Here is a 16,767-nt window from a genome sequence, read left to right on the forward strand (position 1 = left end):
GATGTGAAATGTTCCCCCGGACACAAACCTCAGCAGATCCACCGGGGACTGCTCCTACCCCCCAGAAACCTCCTCCTTCTCCTCGCTCAGGACAACCCACAACAGCTGGGAGTAACCCCAGTTCCTCCTTTCTCCCATCCCCGGTATCTAAGCTGTGGGCAAATCCCATGAGCTCCATCTTCAAGATGTACCCAGAATAGGACTAACCACACCTTCCAAGGCCACCTGTCTGGTCCACAGTGGAGCTCATCTCTTGCCTGAGTTGCTGGAAAAGCTTCATCACTGACCTCCCTTGCCCATCCTCAAACCTGTATCATCTGTTCTCCACACTGTAGCCAGGATGGCCCAGTGAAACAGGGTCCCATGGGGTCACAGCCCTGCAATGGCTTTCTGTCACCCTCTGTCACCTCTCTGAGATCATGTCCTAAGCTGTCTCCTGTGGCCACAGGGCCCTTCTTGCTGCTGCTGGACATACCTGGTATGCTCCTGCCCTACTCCAGGGCCTTTGCACATGCTTTCTCTTCCGTTTTGAATGCTCTTGATGTGATATCACTCACCTTCTTTAGATATTGACTCAAGTATCACCCTCCTAGTGAAGTCCTACCTGGTCCCTATGTGAATAGCAAGCACCACCCCACCTCCCCTTCAGCACCCCAGCCCAGTCACCTGCTTCATATTTCCACAGCAGTTATCACAGTCACCAGTCCATCTCAGCAGGGGTGAAATGGAGGTCTACACTGATGGTTTCACCACTGATTCCCTCCGATTTCCTGGTCCAAAGCCCCGGGGGGAGAGGTGCCCCAGGACCCTTGAACAGCCAGGATGCCCGGGACAAGGGGGTCTACCTACTGCACCCTGAACACCATCAGGAAAATGAGCCACATGAGGAATCCACCTGCACACGAAACCTGAAACCAGACACCTTCCTCAATGACAGGTGAGCACACACACCTCCTCCCCTTGCTGAGGTGCTCATCCGAGAAAGCTGAGCAGAGATGCTTCCCAGGGTCCAAATCTCCCTCTGGCCGAGGTCCTGGGAAACAGACATCTCTCCTCCCTGCACCAACCACCTGGGATTGCTGTCCGGAACCCTCCTGTGCTCAGGCAGACCGGTGCACCTGTCCCTCGTTCCTGTGATGTCCTCACAAACCGGTGTTCAGGAAGGAGCCTGCAGCCATGTCAGCAGGCCGCCCAGGCTCAGCCTCAGTCCCGCACGTCTGCCCCACGCGGAACTGGGCCTTCACGGAGACTTGGGTCCTGTGTGGCCTCGGCACCTAACGACAGGAGCGGAGAGTTCAGGTCCAAGGAAAAGGACCTGCTGCACACAGCACAGGAACGTGGAGAGAGGGTTTCTCAGGGGTGCGGCTCTGGAAGAAGGGCTTCTGCTGGCTGAATGCACGGAACCCACGCAGATGACATCTGGCAGCAGCTCCTCCCCAGGGAGCAGGCGACACACCGGGCATGACCAGCGCTGCCGGTGGGCTGCTTGCCACCACCCTGCTGAGCCGCGGGCTCCAGAACCAAACACGAAGCAACCTTCTTATCGCTTATGCAGCAAGAGGGCTGGCCGGGCAGGGAGCCCAGTCCCTGTCCTTGGGAGGGAGCAAGCAACAGCCCACAACCTCTCAGCTGTCTGATCCGACCAGCCCTGCCAGGCTCAGACCTGCTCACACGGTGAGTGAAAAGACAGAGTGAATTCTTTCCACTCCAGCTCAACGCTTCTCACAGAGAAGCAAACTCCGGCCTCAGAAACGTGCTCATCATTAGCTCTGGAATTCCCTGGGTTGTGTCTACACTGGCCCACACAGGTGTCTCATCTAGACTGCTTAGCCAATGCCCTAGGGTTTCAAGCCACTCTCAAGCTGCTGTTAAAAAGGCAGGACCTGGCTGGATTAGGCAGACCAGCCAAGTGACTCGATGTGCTGGAAACTCCGACAACTTCCTCCCTGAACACCAACGCTCCCGAGTCCAAGCTTCCAACCTTCGCTCACTGGGCACTGAGCACCACGTCAGCATGAACACTGCTCTTTCAATTCACTTGTCTCTCATTCTATAAAATCAGAAATCAAGCTCCAGTCACCATTCCATTTTTCCATTCGGAGGAACAGGGCAAATAAGAGAACAAAACACTGCGTGTGCCCAGCACACTTCTATCAAATGTGATTCCTTGGCCTTTCTCATACGGGCACCTCTACATCACTGGCCCTACTAATGAGAGATCCCCCAGGTTTGATCATCATGTCTACGTGTGACTTTGCAGTTTTCCATTTGGTATTTCTATCTCAAAGCAAATGTCCATATTTCTTTCTTAAAAATAATAATGTCCACATGTAAGGGTCTGGATCTCCACAGCCAGACAACATGGCTCTGGCCCAGATAAGGACAAAGACACCACCTCAGCCCATGAAGCAAAACCCACACCCTCAGGGATCCCGACACGCCTCACAGGTGAAGAGCCCCTTTGCTATATGGAGTTGTCCGAGGACAAAGGATAGAGGCACCCTTCACCCTTCTTTCTGTTTTCTTCATAAACTCCCCAGTTCAAGTCGTAAGTGACTCAAGCTTCCAGAACCCAGGATAAGCCACCAGGTAAGCAGCCCCCCACCAGGGAAGGCTAACAGGGGGGCTCGATCTCCTGTGGGAGCACACTGAGCCACTCCCCGAGCTCCTAAACAACCTACACTCCTTCTCCATGTGTCCCCCTCACAGAGGGCACATGCCCTGTAACAGCTCTGAGGCTGTGTTTCACTTTAAAAAATAATTTCTGATACTGGAAGTTGGTTCCTGGAAGAGAAAAACATGAACACTCACAAAGGATTTTTTTTTAATATTTCAAAAGGTCGTTTTCCCATTGTTTAATTAAAATAGGAAATAACCCACAGAGAGCCCCTTCCACTAGCAGGTACGATTCACTGCAGTGACTTAAAGAAGGGCAGAAAATAAAAGAGTAACAGACATTCCGATGACCTGTCATTCCCATAATCAAAGTTTTGAAACTTCACACACATGCAAAGAAAGAAGCACCAACAAACGCCTCGCCCTGGCAACTCTGACAGTCTGAATTGGAGTGACAGGGACAGACTATAAGGTTGTGTGTGTTGGGTGAGGCTGGTGGCCCAGAAGGAGGTGCTCGGCCAGCTCTCCACCTGTGCCTCTCCTGTCCTCAGCCGGGAACCTGCTCGCAGCCCTCACCTGTCACAACTGTCACACGGGAGACTCCCAGCCACCCCTGGAGCCCGCCCTGCCCATACCCTGCTGCAGAATGCACTCCGCTCTCCTCTGGGACCCCTGTCAGCTTTACCCAGACCTGGAACTCCCCTATCTGCTGCAAAGCCACAGGATTCCCCCTCTTCTTCCAAAAGTACACTGGCCCAAGGCTTTCCTGAGAAAGGTAGAAGGCTACCTACCTAATGAATGTTTCACAGCTTCTTTCCCCTTCTGTCGTATTTCTCTCCACTTACCTTCCTACCTGGCAAACTGTAAGCAACGTATCCATCAACATGAACGTGCTCTGAGATCTCAATCTTTCATTGCAGCCCTCCGAGGACTCTTTGTGCAATAAAATATACGACAGGGGATTTTAAAACTATTATTTATAGAATAAGACAGCCCAAATCACCTCATTTTTAGTTGCTCTTCATCAGGCAGAACAGTTTCTGTATAAAAAGACATAGATATTACCTTCCAGCAATTTCATAAGTAGGAAACAGAAACTCTGTGGGATAACCTGATTCACCCCGCATCAGGCAAGCAGTTCCAGAAGTCAGGCCAGGGCTCCTGAGGCCAAGCCCCTTGAAGCCACCAGCATGCCTCTATCCAAAGGAATTCCTAAAGACTCTCCTTCTGACTCCATCACAAAAGAAACTACAGAGAAAATATGGCACTTCAGAATATCTAGATGATACATACAGTAAAATTAGAAAGTCAAGCTCAACTTTTAAAAGGTAAAAGGCTATCCTGAATAATTTTGAATTTTTATCTACCCTCATTGTAACTCTTTCGGTGGAAAGAATGATCAATTAGGAAACAGCATCTTAGACAAATGACAAGACATCATCAAAGTCTGTATCTGATGACAAAAAGACACAATACACCTAATCCTAGATGTTGGCCACTAAATCCTATCCTCGGGCCAATCAAATAAATGCCGTTAGATTAAGTAGCAAATTATATTTTAAGAACACACAAACAGTAAGTCTCATCTTCCCTTTCTAACAAAAGAGATTTCCTAGGAAACAGATGTTCAGAATACATTTGTAAGCAATAAGTGAACAGAGAAAATGTTATCCCTTGCAATGCTCTACCTGCAGGGAAACTAAGTAACTCTTGCACCAAATCCGGAATACTGAGAGCTACTTAAGTCTCACTTTGTGGCTCAACTAGAGAAACGACAGAAGCCCATGAGGTTTGAGTTAATGAGAAGTTTTACCTCTAGCAAAAGTGAGTCACCGACATGAATAGTACATTACATCAAATATATCTGCTGTTTCTTCTGAACGTTGATGCCCTGTGACAAGCTGAATCATTTACTCAAGTGTTTATGTTCAAAACTCAGGGTCTCACAGAGAAGTGTCGTCAGGTGGGAATAAGTAGGCACCTGCGGCCTGCACACCTGCTTCAGTTTCTGGGAGAAGAGGAAACACACTTATCCCTTAAGTAGCAATTCCCTTCATCCTAAAGTAGACCAATGACTTTGTCTTTATAGAAAAAGGGAAATTACTCTTCCAAATAAACACCTCAACTCCTCATTTCTCATGGAACTTGAGTGGGGTCTGGTTTACTCCAGCCTCCAAGCCCCCACCTGGAGGACTTTCCTGCAGGATCCTGACAGCCCATTACCACCATCCCAGGGGACACGGGGCACAATGCTGAAGTTGGGGGGTGCTGCTCGTGGGCTTGTTACTGCCACACCTGTGCGTAGCTGGAAGGGGTACACCTGCTGAACTTGGGGGTGCTGCTCATGATCTGTTAACTGCACTGTCTGTACGCAGGATAGGGGCCACCCTGAAGTTGGGGTGCTGCTCGAGGGCCCATTACCTGCATTGTCTGTGCCAGGGGACAGGGGGCACCCCACTGAAGTTGGGAGGCTACCTGTGGTCCTTTATCCGAAGTATCTGTGCCCAAGGGCGCAGGGGACACACTTCTGAAGCCTGGGGACTGCACGCGGGCCGTCACCTGCGCTGTCTGTGCTCAGAGGAGCTAGGAGGACACCCATTACCTGCACTGTCTGCTGGGCTGAAAGCACAGGGTCACCACAGTAAAGCTGGGGGCTGCGCTGGGTCCGTTACCTTCACTGTTCCTGGGAAACAAGGGACACCCGAGCTGTCTGCGCCCGACCCGCAAACCTCGTGCAGCGGGCAGCCCAGAATTCACAGATCGGCGGGCTTTAGCGAGTTTGGGAGCATTTGGCAAAAGAGAGACTTTCAAAGGAAAAAGAAAAAAAAACTCGTTCGAGGCCCCGCGATTAACCCGCTGGACGCGCCCTTCAAGGACCCCCGCCTCCCCCCCCCCCCGGGCCCGCACCCTCCCCACTGCAACCCCCGCCTCCCCCCCCCCAAGACCCCTGACTCCCTCCAGCCGACGCTCATGCCCCCACCCGTACCCCCCGCTCCTCCCCCTGGGCCCGCACCGTCCCTCCGAGATCCCCACCTCCCGACCCGAACTCACCCCTCAAGAACCCCGGCCCGCCAGCCCGCACTCACCCAGCCGGGAATCCCACCCGCCGTCCCTCAGAGCGCCCCTCACCCTGCCCCGCTTCAGCCGCCCGGGGATGTGCCCCGGCCCCGCCCACAGGGAGGCAGCTCCACCCCCACGCCCTGACTGGCCACATCCGACAGTTCCAGGAGCCCATTGGATTCCGTACCTGCCCGTCCTCGGCCGCGCTCCACCCTCACGCCCGCGCATTCCTGCGGGGCCACGTGGCCGACCGCGGCCCCTCCTAAGCCCAACGCCCCGCCTGGCTGCGCACGCGTGGGCGGGGGGTTGGGGGCAGAGCGCTCCAGACACCCGGCCCTCCTCCGCGGACCCTCTGGTTTGCACGCGTGGGCGGGGTCGTGGGCAGGACCCCCCCAGACTCCTGGCCATTCCTGCTAACCCTCGGGCTGTCCACGCGGGGGTGGGGGAGTCATAGGATGGACCCCCTTCTTCCCCCCGCGACATCGGGCCCTTCCCGCGGACCTTGGGGCTGTGTACAGGTGGGTGGTGTCGATAGGCAAGACCCGCCCAGACACGCGCCCTTACCCGCGGACACTCGGGCTTGCACGCGTGGGCAGGACCCCCCCCCCCCAAGACTCCTGGCTCTTCCTGTAATTCTCGGGCTGTGCACGCGTGGGTGGGGTCTGTGGGCAGGACCCCCGCCCCGATACCCGCCCTTCCCCGCGGACCCCTGGGGCTGCAGACCACCCCCAGAGCATGGCCCCTTCCCTTCGGCCCCTTCCCTTCGGGAGCTAGTCCTGCCAGCAGGGGCGGTCCTGGCTTTGCAGAAGGTCAGCAGCTCTCAGACCCGCCAAGACTTGGGCGTTAGGATATGCAAGGATTTCACACATTTCCCAGGCACTTTTAAGAACCTAAAAGTAGTGCTCTAAGAGGGAAGACCTTCACCTTCTGGTTTCACCCTTGGAATGGCTCAGTGCTTCTTAGGCTCTCAAAGCATCCTTACACTAAAGTCTATTGTGGTTGAAGATACAGGCATATGCTTGGGTCTGCACCTGAGGGTCGAGCATGGACAAGAAAGTCGCCCTCTGTGCTGTTGTCAACCAGCAGCATTTATTTTATAATTTAAAAAGAAAATGGATTAGGGGCGCCTGGGTGACTCAGTCGTTAAGCGTCTGCCTTGGGCTCAGGGCGTGATCCCAGAGTCCTGGGATGGAGCCCTGCATGGGGCTCCCTGCTCCGCTGGGAACCTGCTTCTTCCTCTCCCACTCCCCCTGCTGTGTTCCCCCTCTTGCTGCCTGTCTCCCTCTCTGTCAAATAAATAAATAAAATCTAAAAAAAAAAAAAAAAAAGAATGGATTATTGTTATAATTACTACCGAAGGGGGGAACTTGGGACAAAAGTATCTTTAACAAGAATATGAAGAAACCACAATGACACCTACAGGATGTTACTGGTTACAGGTAACAGAGGTGTTCACAGACGCTGGACTCCTCCCCTTCTCCTGTCCAAATCTCTGAATCATAGAAGTTATTTAAAGTCAGAATTTTAAAACTGCCAGACATCTTAGAAATCTCTGGTCCCATTCACTGGGCTTCTAGAATAAAACAATTGTCACGGTTAATTTAAACATTAAGTACCCCTAAAGCTCAGATGCTCTGTATAAGTTCTTTCCCTGCAAATTCTGACTGATGTAAATCATAGTTATAACATGTAAAGACTACAGGGGTTGGGAAGTAAATAACAATAGATAAGGGAATATTTTAGCAATACTTATCATTAGCATTTGCTCATTCTGTGGATCAGAGCTATGTTGAAAATGAGCTATGTTGAAATATGATTTCAGACCTGTCCTGCCTGCTGTGAAGATACTGGGGGCTGAATCAATGACAAAGCATACTTCCTTCCAGTGACATTAATATCAGAAAAATATTACAACATCTCTATTCCTAGGGTTATTTGAGTACCTTACTCAAAGGTCTTCCACCCAGATAATTATTTCAATGGCCATGGTGGACAGAGGTAAAAAGGCCAGCTGAGTTAGTTCTAGTTTGCCACACACTTGTTACGTTTCCGGATCGCGAAGACCTGAGATAAGAGAAAAATGGTACCGTGTGTAGAATACACAAGGGATTTGGAGTCCATTTGGGGATCCTACTTTGGTTTCTGACCCTGATTAAATTCTCTGACTTACGCAGTCTCTAACCATATAAAAATGTGACTAATAATATCTACATCACAGCTTAGAAGTTTAAAAGGGAGAACTCTACGAAGAGCCCGTGTGATGTCCGGCAAGAGCGGGTGCTCAGCAAGTCATAATAATCATTTGGGTGTATTTGTTCTCCCAGAGGAATGAAAGAATGAAAACAGATTGAAATAACATTTCTAATAGATGGCTCACAAGCTTATTTTCAAAACTTAAGGAAAATCACAAAGTGAAATGACTCATTTTTTGCATCATATTTCACTCAAATTGTGTTTGGGGGCCTATGAGGACAATACAGTAGCACCATCATAACTAGAAGTACAGACTGGAGCTTCCCATTCCCATATGGCAATGTTGACACCCCTAGCTCAGGGCCACCAGGAAGGGCAGTGGGGGTGGGGTGGGGGGACCACAGGCCAAGGCTGCCGGGTGTGGCTGGGGCAGGCAGAACTCTGATTTGAGGCTCAACTCCTGTCTAGCTTATGGTAGTCAGTGAGGTTCACAGATAGAGTACCATTGTCTGTGAGCCCTGATGCGGGAAAAGTTGAGAATTTCCATTGTGATTCCTTCTCTGACCCTTAGGAGATGTAGAAAAGTCAGGTTTAATTTTTAAACATTGAAAGACTTTCTGGTTTTCTTTTCATTATGACTATGGCTCAATTCCCCTGTGGTCTAAGAATATAATCTATATAATTTTAGGTTTTTAAAATTTTAAAATAGACTTGCTTCATGGCCCAACATATCATGTATTTTGGGAAATGTTCTATGAGCACTTGAAAAGAATGTATTCTGCACGTATTATGTAATGTTCCATATATGTCAGTTTGGTCATATTTGTTACCAAAGTTTTGTCTACCGTTGCTACCAGATATTGAGGAAGGTGTGTTAGAATCTTCAAACATCACTATTCTATTCAAATTGTATTGAAGAATCTACCCTGTGTTATAAGGCAAGAAAAACAAAAAGTATGAGGATTGGGAGGAGGGGCATATGACTATTCACAGATAATAGGATTGTATGCATAGAAAATCCAAAATAATCTACAAATAAATTATTAGAATTAAAAATGGAATTGAGAAATTTGAGATGGATCACAGCCTTAAACAATAACATTTCTGGGGGAGAAACGTAGAAAATATCAATCTTGGGGTAGGACACAAAATGCACTAAGGATTTAAAAGGATTGACTTGGACTCCATAAAAATGTGCCATTTCTGCTTATCTCATGACCATTAAGAAAATGAAAAGCAAGGGACAGACTGGGGAGTAAAGATTTGCAATACACAAACTAAAGGACTTGGCAAGAAAGAATTCCTACAAATCAACAAAAGATTTACTGATGGCCAATTAGATCAGGAAAGGGTGCTCAACAGTGTAATGTTCAGGAAAACCCAAATGAAAACCGCAACAAGATCCCGTCACATGCACACAAGAATGGCTGCAATCAGACTGACCATAGCAAGCGTTAATGAGGATGTTGAACAGCAGAAACAGGTGTATCGGCCAGGGTCCTCCAGAGACAGAGAACCCAAGAGACACCTGTGCAGACTTAGAGGTTCAGCTCCTGCCTGAGAGCGCCACAGCCCTCCCTAGGGATTTCTGACTCCCAGCCATCACCGACATCCCGCCAGCCAAGCCCCTGCAATGAACCTCTTAAAATCTGCCTCCTAGTGGCTCCACTTCCCTGGCTGACCCTACCTATAGACCTACTCACAGAATTGTGTCACTAGAATAGAGATGAGCTGCTGAAGATCTAGAGCACTGGCTCCTAGGCGTGGGAACTCAACTGAGGTTGGCGGGTACTGTTCTGGGTGGAAGGGCAGAACAGGCTTTTGGAACCAGATCCCCAGGGCCGGGTCTCTACTACCTCCTAGCTGGGCAACCTCGGACATGTTATGACACTTCACTGAGCCTCCGTGTTCTCCTACATAGACGGACTTAGCCACAACCCCCAGCTCAAGAGACCCTCGGGGGTGAAGACTGAATGTGGCCGTGGGCGTGCACCTGCCCAGCACTCTACCCAGAGCCACAAGTGAGTGTTTGCTAAAGGTTCTGTCAGTGGTCAAATGACAGTCTACACGGTGTGATGGGAGAGTAGTCAACAAGGGGGATCCCAGCCAGTGCCACCTAGTCAAGGGCCACAGTGAAGCCTGGGGTGGCAGACATGGCTCCAGGGAGGTCCCAGATGGACAGCAGCTCAGAGGACACAGTGCTGGGTTAAAGAAAGCTCCCTCTGATGCCCCGGGCCTCAAAGTGTTGAGACCACTTTGAAGTCTCAGCCCCACGTGTTCTCCTGTGTCTGGATCTTTCACTGTGGGCTCTGAGCCATGGGGTCCTCCAGCTCCCTCTGGGCTCCCAACACCAAATACCGGGCCAGACACACATCCCGTGTTCAGTTAGCATGGAATACTACACTGATGGCCTATCTGTCTCACGATCTGTCCTGCCCACAGCCCCATCTCATTCCATCCCCTCCAGCAGGTTTTCCATAAGCCCCTCTCCTCCTGTGCCATCCTTGTCTCAGAGATGGTCCCCATTGTGTTTGGGTGCCCATCCCCCACACAGCTTGCTCACCCTGCCTACACAGGACCTCCTAGGGGAATGTCCAGCCCACGTGGGCCACCAGGGGAGGGACCAGGCTCATCAGGAGGGGCTGCCGATGGCCCTGGGCAGCCCCTCCTGATGAGGCATGTCCACCCTCTCTCCCTCCCCTCCCCTCTACCTCTTCCCCATCCCCTATCCCTGAGGACAGAGTCAAAGACACACACTGGGGCAGAGCACATAGCAAACAGCACACAGTTCACTTCCTGGTGTAGCCTCATTGCCAATCAGCTGATCATTTTGTGCCTTTATGAAGTTCTCAAAAAAAACAAAAGCAACTAGGTTAACACAGATGCCATTCAAGAGTCCGTCAGGACGGGCTTCTGATGGGGTAGGCGGTCCTAAATGGAGGACGGTGGGTGTGCTCACTTTCTGAACCATGGTGATGGGTTCACACGTGTACGCAGTCGTCCGAACTCACTGAATTGTGACTTCAATTACACACAGTTTCTTGTGCGTCAGTTTTATCTCAACAAAGCTGCTAGGAATGAATCATGGAAAGCATGAGTGCCCTGCGCGGTGATGCCACGACTATTCCTGAAACCACAGGTGAGCCGCCTCTGGTCGGGCTTCCCCCCAGGCTGGCCATCCTCTCCTGGTCCTCAGGGCTGTACTCCTGGGAACTACTGTTTACGTGCACACATGTTGGAATTGGGTTTCAGGGTCAGAGGGTTATAAAGAGCTTCCCACCTATGGCGGCCCAGTGGAACCCTGGTCGGTGGTATGGGGTGTGGACAAAGTTGGCCTGCAGGACCAGGCCATGATTGGTGATTTCCAGGATGTCAAGCCTCCCTGGCCTCCAGCTGCTAAATGCCCCAGGGGGACAGCAGGACACAAAGGACCAGGGCAGAGTGTCTGCAGATCTATGGATGTGTTAACGCAGCCCAGGATCCCATCCGCTGAGCTGGAATGCGTGTTGGTCAGCGGAAGATGATGGGCAGGAAGGCAGGAAGAGGGGAATCATGTGGGCGCCGTAAGCGCGGGGGCTGCGTTCTCTCCGTGTGCCCCTGTCACTGCTCCCTTCAAACATGTGCACCTCCCACCCGCCCACCCATGTCCCCTTGGAGGGATGGCAGGCCGCGTGGATGACCGCTGTGGGGAGGGGAGGAAAAGAAGACAGAAGAACCGGAGTGGAGGGTGGAGGGGCCTGGTGAAGATCAGGGGGTTAACACTGCCCCTCTGTTTCAGAGGGGTGCTGGAATCTGGTCGGGAGAAGGAAGCATTGTTCCAGGCGGGAAACAGGGACTTGTTTGTTCCCAGAGCACTTGCAACAAGGACTAAGCTGTTTTCTTGCTTTTCTCCATGACCAGTGGAAGAGAGGCTGAGGGGGAGAGCTCTGAGGAGAGCAAGCAGCTCCACAACCAAACTCCTGCAGCACAAGTTGGGGGAGGGGCACGGGTGCTCCTGGCTCCTTGGGGCCAGCAGGCTGGGACTTGGGGTTCTGAGGGCCATCGGAAGGGCTACACCCCTCCTCACATGGGCACAGACCACAAACTCTCCTCCCTCCCCCACCTTCTCCCCATCCCCTCCCCTCTACCCCTTCCTCACCCCTCCCCCACTCTCCCCCAACTCCCTCCTCCATCTCCTCCCCCACCCTCTTCTCCTCCAGACCAAGCCTCTGGTTGAATAGTCCCAAGCTTGAAGAACTGGAGCTGGCAAAGAATGTTAAAGAAGGGACAAAGAAAGAAGACTCCTATGGATGATCTAGAAGTTTCTTTTCTGTTCCGAGAGCCCTGGTTCTGCCCACGACAAGCTGCAGTTCTCAGTGCTGACAAGCATAGGCGTCATCCATGCCTAGCAAGACACATAGCTGGAGCAGGCCATAACTCGAAGAGCACCTGCACCCCAAAACTGTCCCCCTGGCCTGAAGCTCTCCGTTAGTGAGAAGTAGGGCATGTCGAGCCCCAGCCACGTGTCGGAGAACAACGGCACTTGCTCTCACTCCCGCTGTCGTCTGAGGACCATTAGGAGAAGCCCAGGTGGTGGAGTGGACAGGAGGCACCCCGCGGGCTCTGGGAATTTGGGAGCCCAAGGCTGCTGAGCAGCAGAGGCCGAGACCAGGAGGGCTGCAGCAATCGGATCCATTAGCCAGCTGCAGCTTCTAGCTCGCTCGGGTAGCTGGGAGCCGCACCAGCCACCGACACGGAGCACGTCTGGGGTTGTCAGCTTCACTGACGCTCCCTCCACGAGGATTCCAGCCTCAAGCAACCCCGTGGGGCTGACCATCCACACCTTCCCTCTCCTTCCATCTTATCTAAATCCTGAGGCTGGGCGGTGACCTCCCTCTGGCCCCTTCCTATCCGCACACAGAAGGACATGCCGTCCTCAGCTCTTATCGGGAACAGGGTGTCCCTGCTCCTGCTCAGCCCTGTCTCTGGCAACTTTCTCCCCCAGACTTCAGCCTCCCAGTGCAGCTTTCTCTCAGTGCCCAAACAGGCCAAGCCTCCTGACCCCCGCAGACCCCCACGCAAACTGGCAGACACTCAGAGAGGGCGCGTGGGGCTCCACGTCCATTCCCCGGGACCCTTCCAGGGAGAGTTCAACCCACCCCAGGATGCTCACGTGTTCTAATTCCCCACTGCCCTGTCTGCCTCTCCACCCTCTTCAACAGGGTTTTGTCACACCTTTGTGAGAGAATACAAAATGTCCCTTTATCTGCTCCCAATTCCTGACACAGAGGGAGAGGGAGAAGCAGGCTCCCCACTGAGCAGGGAGCTGGATGCGGGGCTCCATCCCAGGACTCTGGGATCATGACCTGAGCTGAAGGCATGAGCCACCCAGGTGGCCCCCGCCTCAAATTATTTCTGTGTTGTTTAACAAGCAGACTACCAGGAAAACAAAGAGCCCCGCCCTTTCTAGCTCTAAGAAGTTGGCCCTGCTGGGTTACATCCAGCCAAGATTTGAAGCATCTGTAGAAAGGCTATTACTCAGTGTATGTTCACAATAATGGTGTTTTAATCTCTTCTCATTTCCTTCCCAAATAAGACTTAGACAGGAGGACTGTGCTGTGGGAGATCAGTAATGTTAACCAAGTAATCTGAGGGGTAAACTGCTACCATTTTCTAAAATCCCCTAAACATTCCCTCTTCTGAAAACAGACATTATGAATTGAAGTAATAGGCCAATTAGATAGTATTCATAGGAAGTAACGTCCTGTGATAATAAAATGTGCTTTGGGCTGAAAGTACAGAGATGTGTGTGTCCACTTTAGTCATGCTTCAACTAGTCGGACGACTGCAAACAGTATCTAGCTCCTCGGGTCTGCGAGCTGGCTGCGATACCTCAAAGTTCCCACGCAGTCCACAGGTATGGACCACTCTAAGAGTTTATTACAGAGAGTTCTTTCTATTCGGGTTGTCATTCATTCCATATGAGGCACCCCGTAGGTGACTCCGCCGAACCCACAACCCAGTGTCCCGTCCCATCTTGCGGCAGCATATCATGAGAATTAATGATATATTCCACACACCCAGCAACACGCATAGCACACGTACGGATAGGAAGAACAATATAACCAATACCCACTTACCTACCACTCGGTTTAAGAAACAGGGTGTACCAATGTTCATAGCAGCAATGTCCACAATAGCTAAATCGTGGAAGGAGCCGAGATGCTCTGCAACAGATGACTGGATTAAGAAGTTGTGGTCCATATATACAATGGAATATTACTCAGCTATCAGAAAGAACGAGTTCTCAACATTTGCTACAACATGGACGGCACTGGAGGAGATAATGCTTAGTGAAATAAGTCAAGCAGAGAAAGACAACTATCATATGATTTCTCTCATCTATGGAACATAAGAACTAGAATGATCAGTAGGGGAAGAAAGGGATAAAGAAAGGGGGGGTAATCAGAAGGGGGAATGAAACATGAGAGACTATGGACTATGAGAAACAAACTGAGGGCTACAGAGGGGAGGGGGGTGGGGGAATGGGATAGACCGGTGATGGGTAGTAAGGAGGGCACGTATTGCATGGTGCACTGGGTGTTATACACAACTAATGAATCATCGAACTTTACATCAGAAACCGGGGATGTACTGTATGGTGACTAACATAATATAATAAAAAATCATTATTAAAAAAATAAAAAATAAAAAAAAAAAAGAAACAGGGTGTAATTAGAATATATCAACGTCCCCATTTGTGTCTCCTTCCATCCCTGGGGGTAACTGGAAGAGCCTCGATTTTGTGGTTGTCATTCCATTGCTCTAGTTTATTTCTTTCATCACCAACACTTCCTGCCCTCTCTCAATCTGTTTCTCTCTCATATGTCTTTTTCCACTTCCATGTTCTTGGTCCTGGATATAAATAGTGTCATACTCTATTTTTCTGAGATGTTTTTACATTCAACATGAAGTTCACTCGTTCTCAGTGCTCTCAAAGAATGAACTATTGAATACACCAGAGATGACTAGTACATTCTCCAGGTGATGGGCGCTCTGGACACTCAAGCTGGTGCTGTTATGAGCCACACTTCCACGAATCTTCACGAGCATGTCTCCCTGGGAACCCCTTTCTTGCCCCCTAGGATGGACATCCAGGACTGGAGATGTTAGGTCACAGCGTATATGCATCTTCCATGTCCCTGGCTGACACCAATTCTTTGCAAATAGTTGGATCAACTTAAACTTCTACCGGCTGTGATTAATCGCCCACCTGATACACGTGGAAATGCCCTTTATCAGATTAAGGAAGTTCACTTTCATTCCCACATGCTGGGGGGTTTTATTATTAATGGGGTTTGAATTTAATGAACTCTCTTTCCTGCGTTAATGAATGAACATATAGTTTCTCCAGTGGGGATTCAATAGTAATAGATTTTTCTAACTTTAAACAATTTTGGCTTGCTGGGATGTATGATCCTTTTAAAGGACTGCTGATTCAATTGCCTAATTTTTTGAAGGATTTTTTTTCCCTAAGTTCATGAGTGAGATTGCCATTTCCTTTCTCGTACTGTCCTTATCAAGTCTAAATGAATCTCACCAAAATGGGGACGTTCTCTGCTCCTTGGGAGAGTTTGTTTAAAATTCGAAGTGTGCCTGGGTGGCTCAGTCGATTAACTATCAACCTCTTGGTTTTGGCTCAGGTCCTGATATCAGGCTCCGTGCTCGGCAGGGAGTCTGCTTCCCTTCTCTCTCTCCCTCCGCCTCTCTGTGTGCACACGCTCTCTCCAAAATAAATAGATATTTAAAATAAAATAAAATTTGAATTCTCTCTTCCTTGAATATCTGGTAGAGCAAGTCCACAAAACCAACTGGAGCTTCTATTTTCTTGCTGGGTAATTTTTACTTAATTTTTATAGTGGTTTTTGAACTTTTCGGGTCTCGTAAGCTTTCTCCGGTCAGTATTGGTACGTTAGATTTTTCTAGGAATTTATCCAGGGATTCTAAGATTTCGAATTTATCAGCGTAGAGCTACTTAGGATAGGATGCTATGGTCCCGCTCTCCATGCCTGGATTGCTCTTCTGTTGCTCCCGTATCAAAGCACCACAAACTTAGTCTGGAAACAACAGATTTATTATCTAGACTTCTGAAGGTCAGAGGGTGACACAACTCTCACAAAGACAAAGTCAAGATGTGCGCAGGGCTGTGCTCCTTTCCAGAGGCTTCAAGGGGAAATCTGGTCCCTGCATTGTGCAGGTTTAGAAATCATCCCCATTGCTTGACTTGATGCCCCGTCTTCCATCTTTATTTTTTTTTAATGATTTTTTATTATATTATGTTAGTCACCATACAGTACATCCTCGGTTTCCGATGTAAAGTTCGATGATTCATTAGTTGTGTATAACACCCAGTGCACCATGCAATACATGCCCTCCTTACTACCCATCACCAGTCTATCCCATCTTTAAAGCCAACAACAGTGAGCAGGCTCCTCCTCATACCACCTAACGCGGAACACTCCTCCCTCAGCCCATATCAAGGACGCTTGGGAATATACTGGGCCATTTGAATAATCAAGGACATCTCCATCTCAAGGTCCTTGCCTTAATCGTATCTGCAAGGTCCTTTTTGCCATGTGAGGTCACAGTCACTGGTTCTGGGGACTAGGACGTGGACACTTTGGGAGACCATTATTCTGCTACCACAATGTCTAAGATTACTTATATACTATCCCTTCTCTCTCCCTCCCTCCCTCATTTCCCCTCCTGCCTCCCACTCCCCTCTATTTTCCATCAATCAATTTTGCCAGGGATTTTCATGTTTTTAATCTTTGCCAAATCCTTTTTGTATTCTGTCTCTATGGTATTAATGTTTCTCACTTTATTAATTTCCACCCTATCATTTTTATTTTCTCCCTT

General features: G+C 50.0%; 1 protein-coding gene across 12 annotated transcripts in view; it reads right to left on the reverse strand.

Moving 5' to 3' along the window:
- ARHGEF10 (Rho guanine nucleotide exchange factor 10) overlaps positions 1 to 16,767 on the reverse strand; it is a 144,907-nt gene that overhangs the window by 101,103 nt on the left and 27,037 nt on the right. For 6 of the 12 annotated variants that reach the window (XM_057303403.1, XM_048226249.2, XM_048226248.2 and 3 more), the window contains exon 1: positions 5,703 to 5,787. The exons of 1 other annotated variant lie outside the window; for it this stretch is intronic. The gene's annotated coding sequence lies outside the window, so the exon portion shown is untranslated. 5 more of the 12 variants (XM_048226251.2, XM_048226250.2, XM_057303399.1 and 2 more) reach the window with 3 other exon arrangements.

Source organism: Ursus arctos, unplaced genomic scaffold (assembly GCF_023065955.2).
Source record: "Ursus arctos isolate Adak ecotype North America unplaced genomic scaffold, UrsArc2.0 scaffold_27, whole genome shotgun sequence".
NCBI classification, from domain to species: domain Eukaryota; kingdom Metazoa; phylum Chordata; class Mammalia; order Carnivora; family Ursidae; genus Ursus; species Ursus arctos.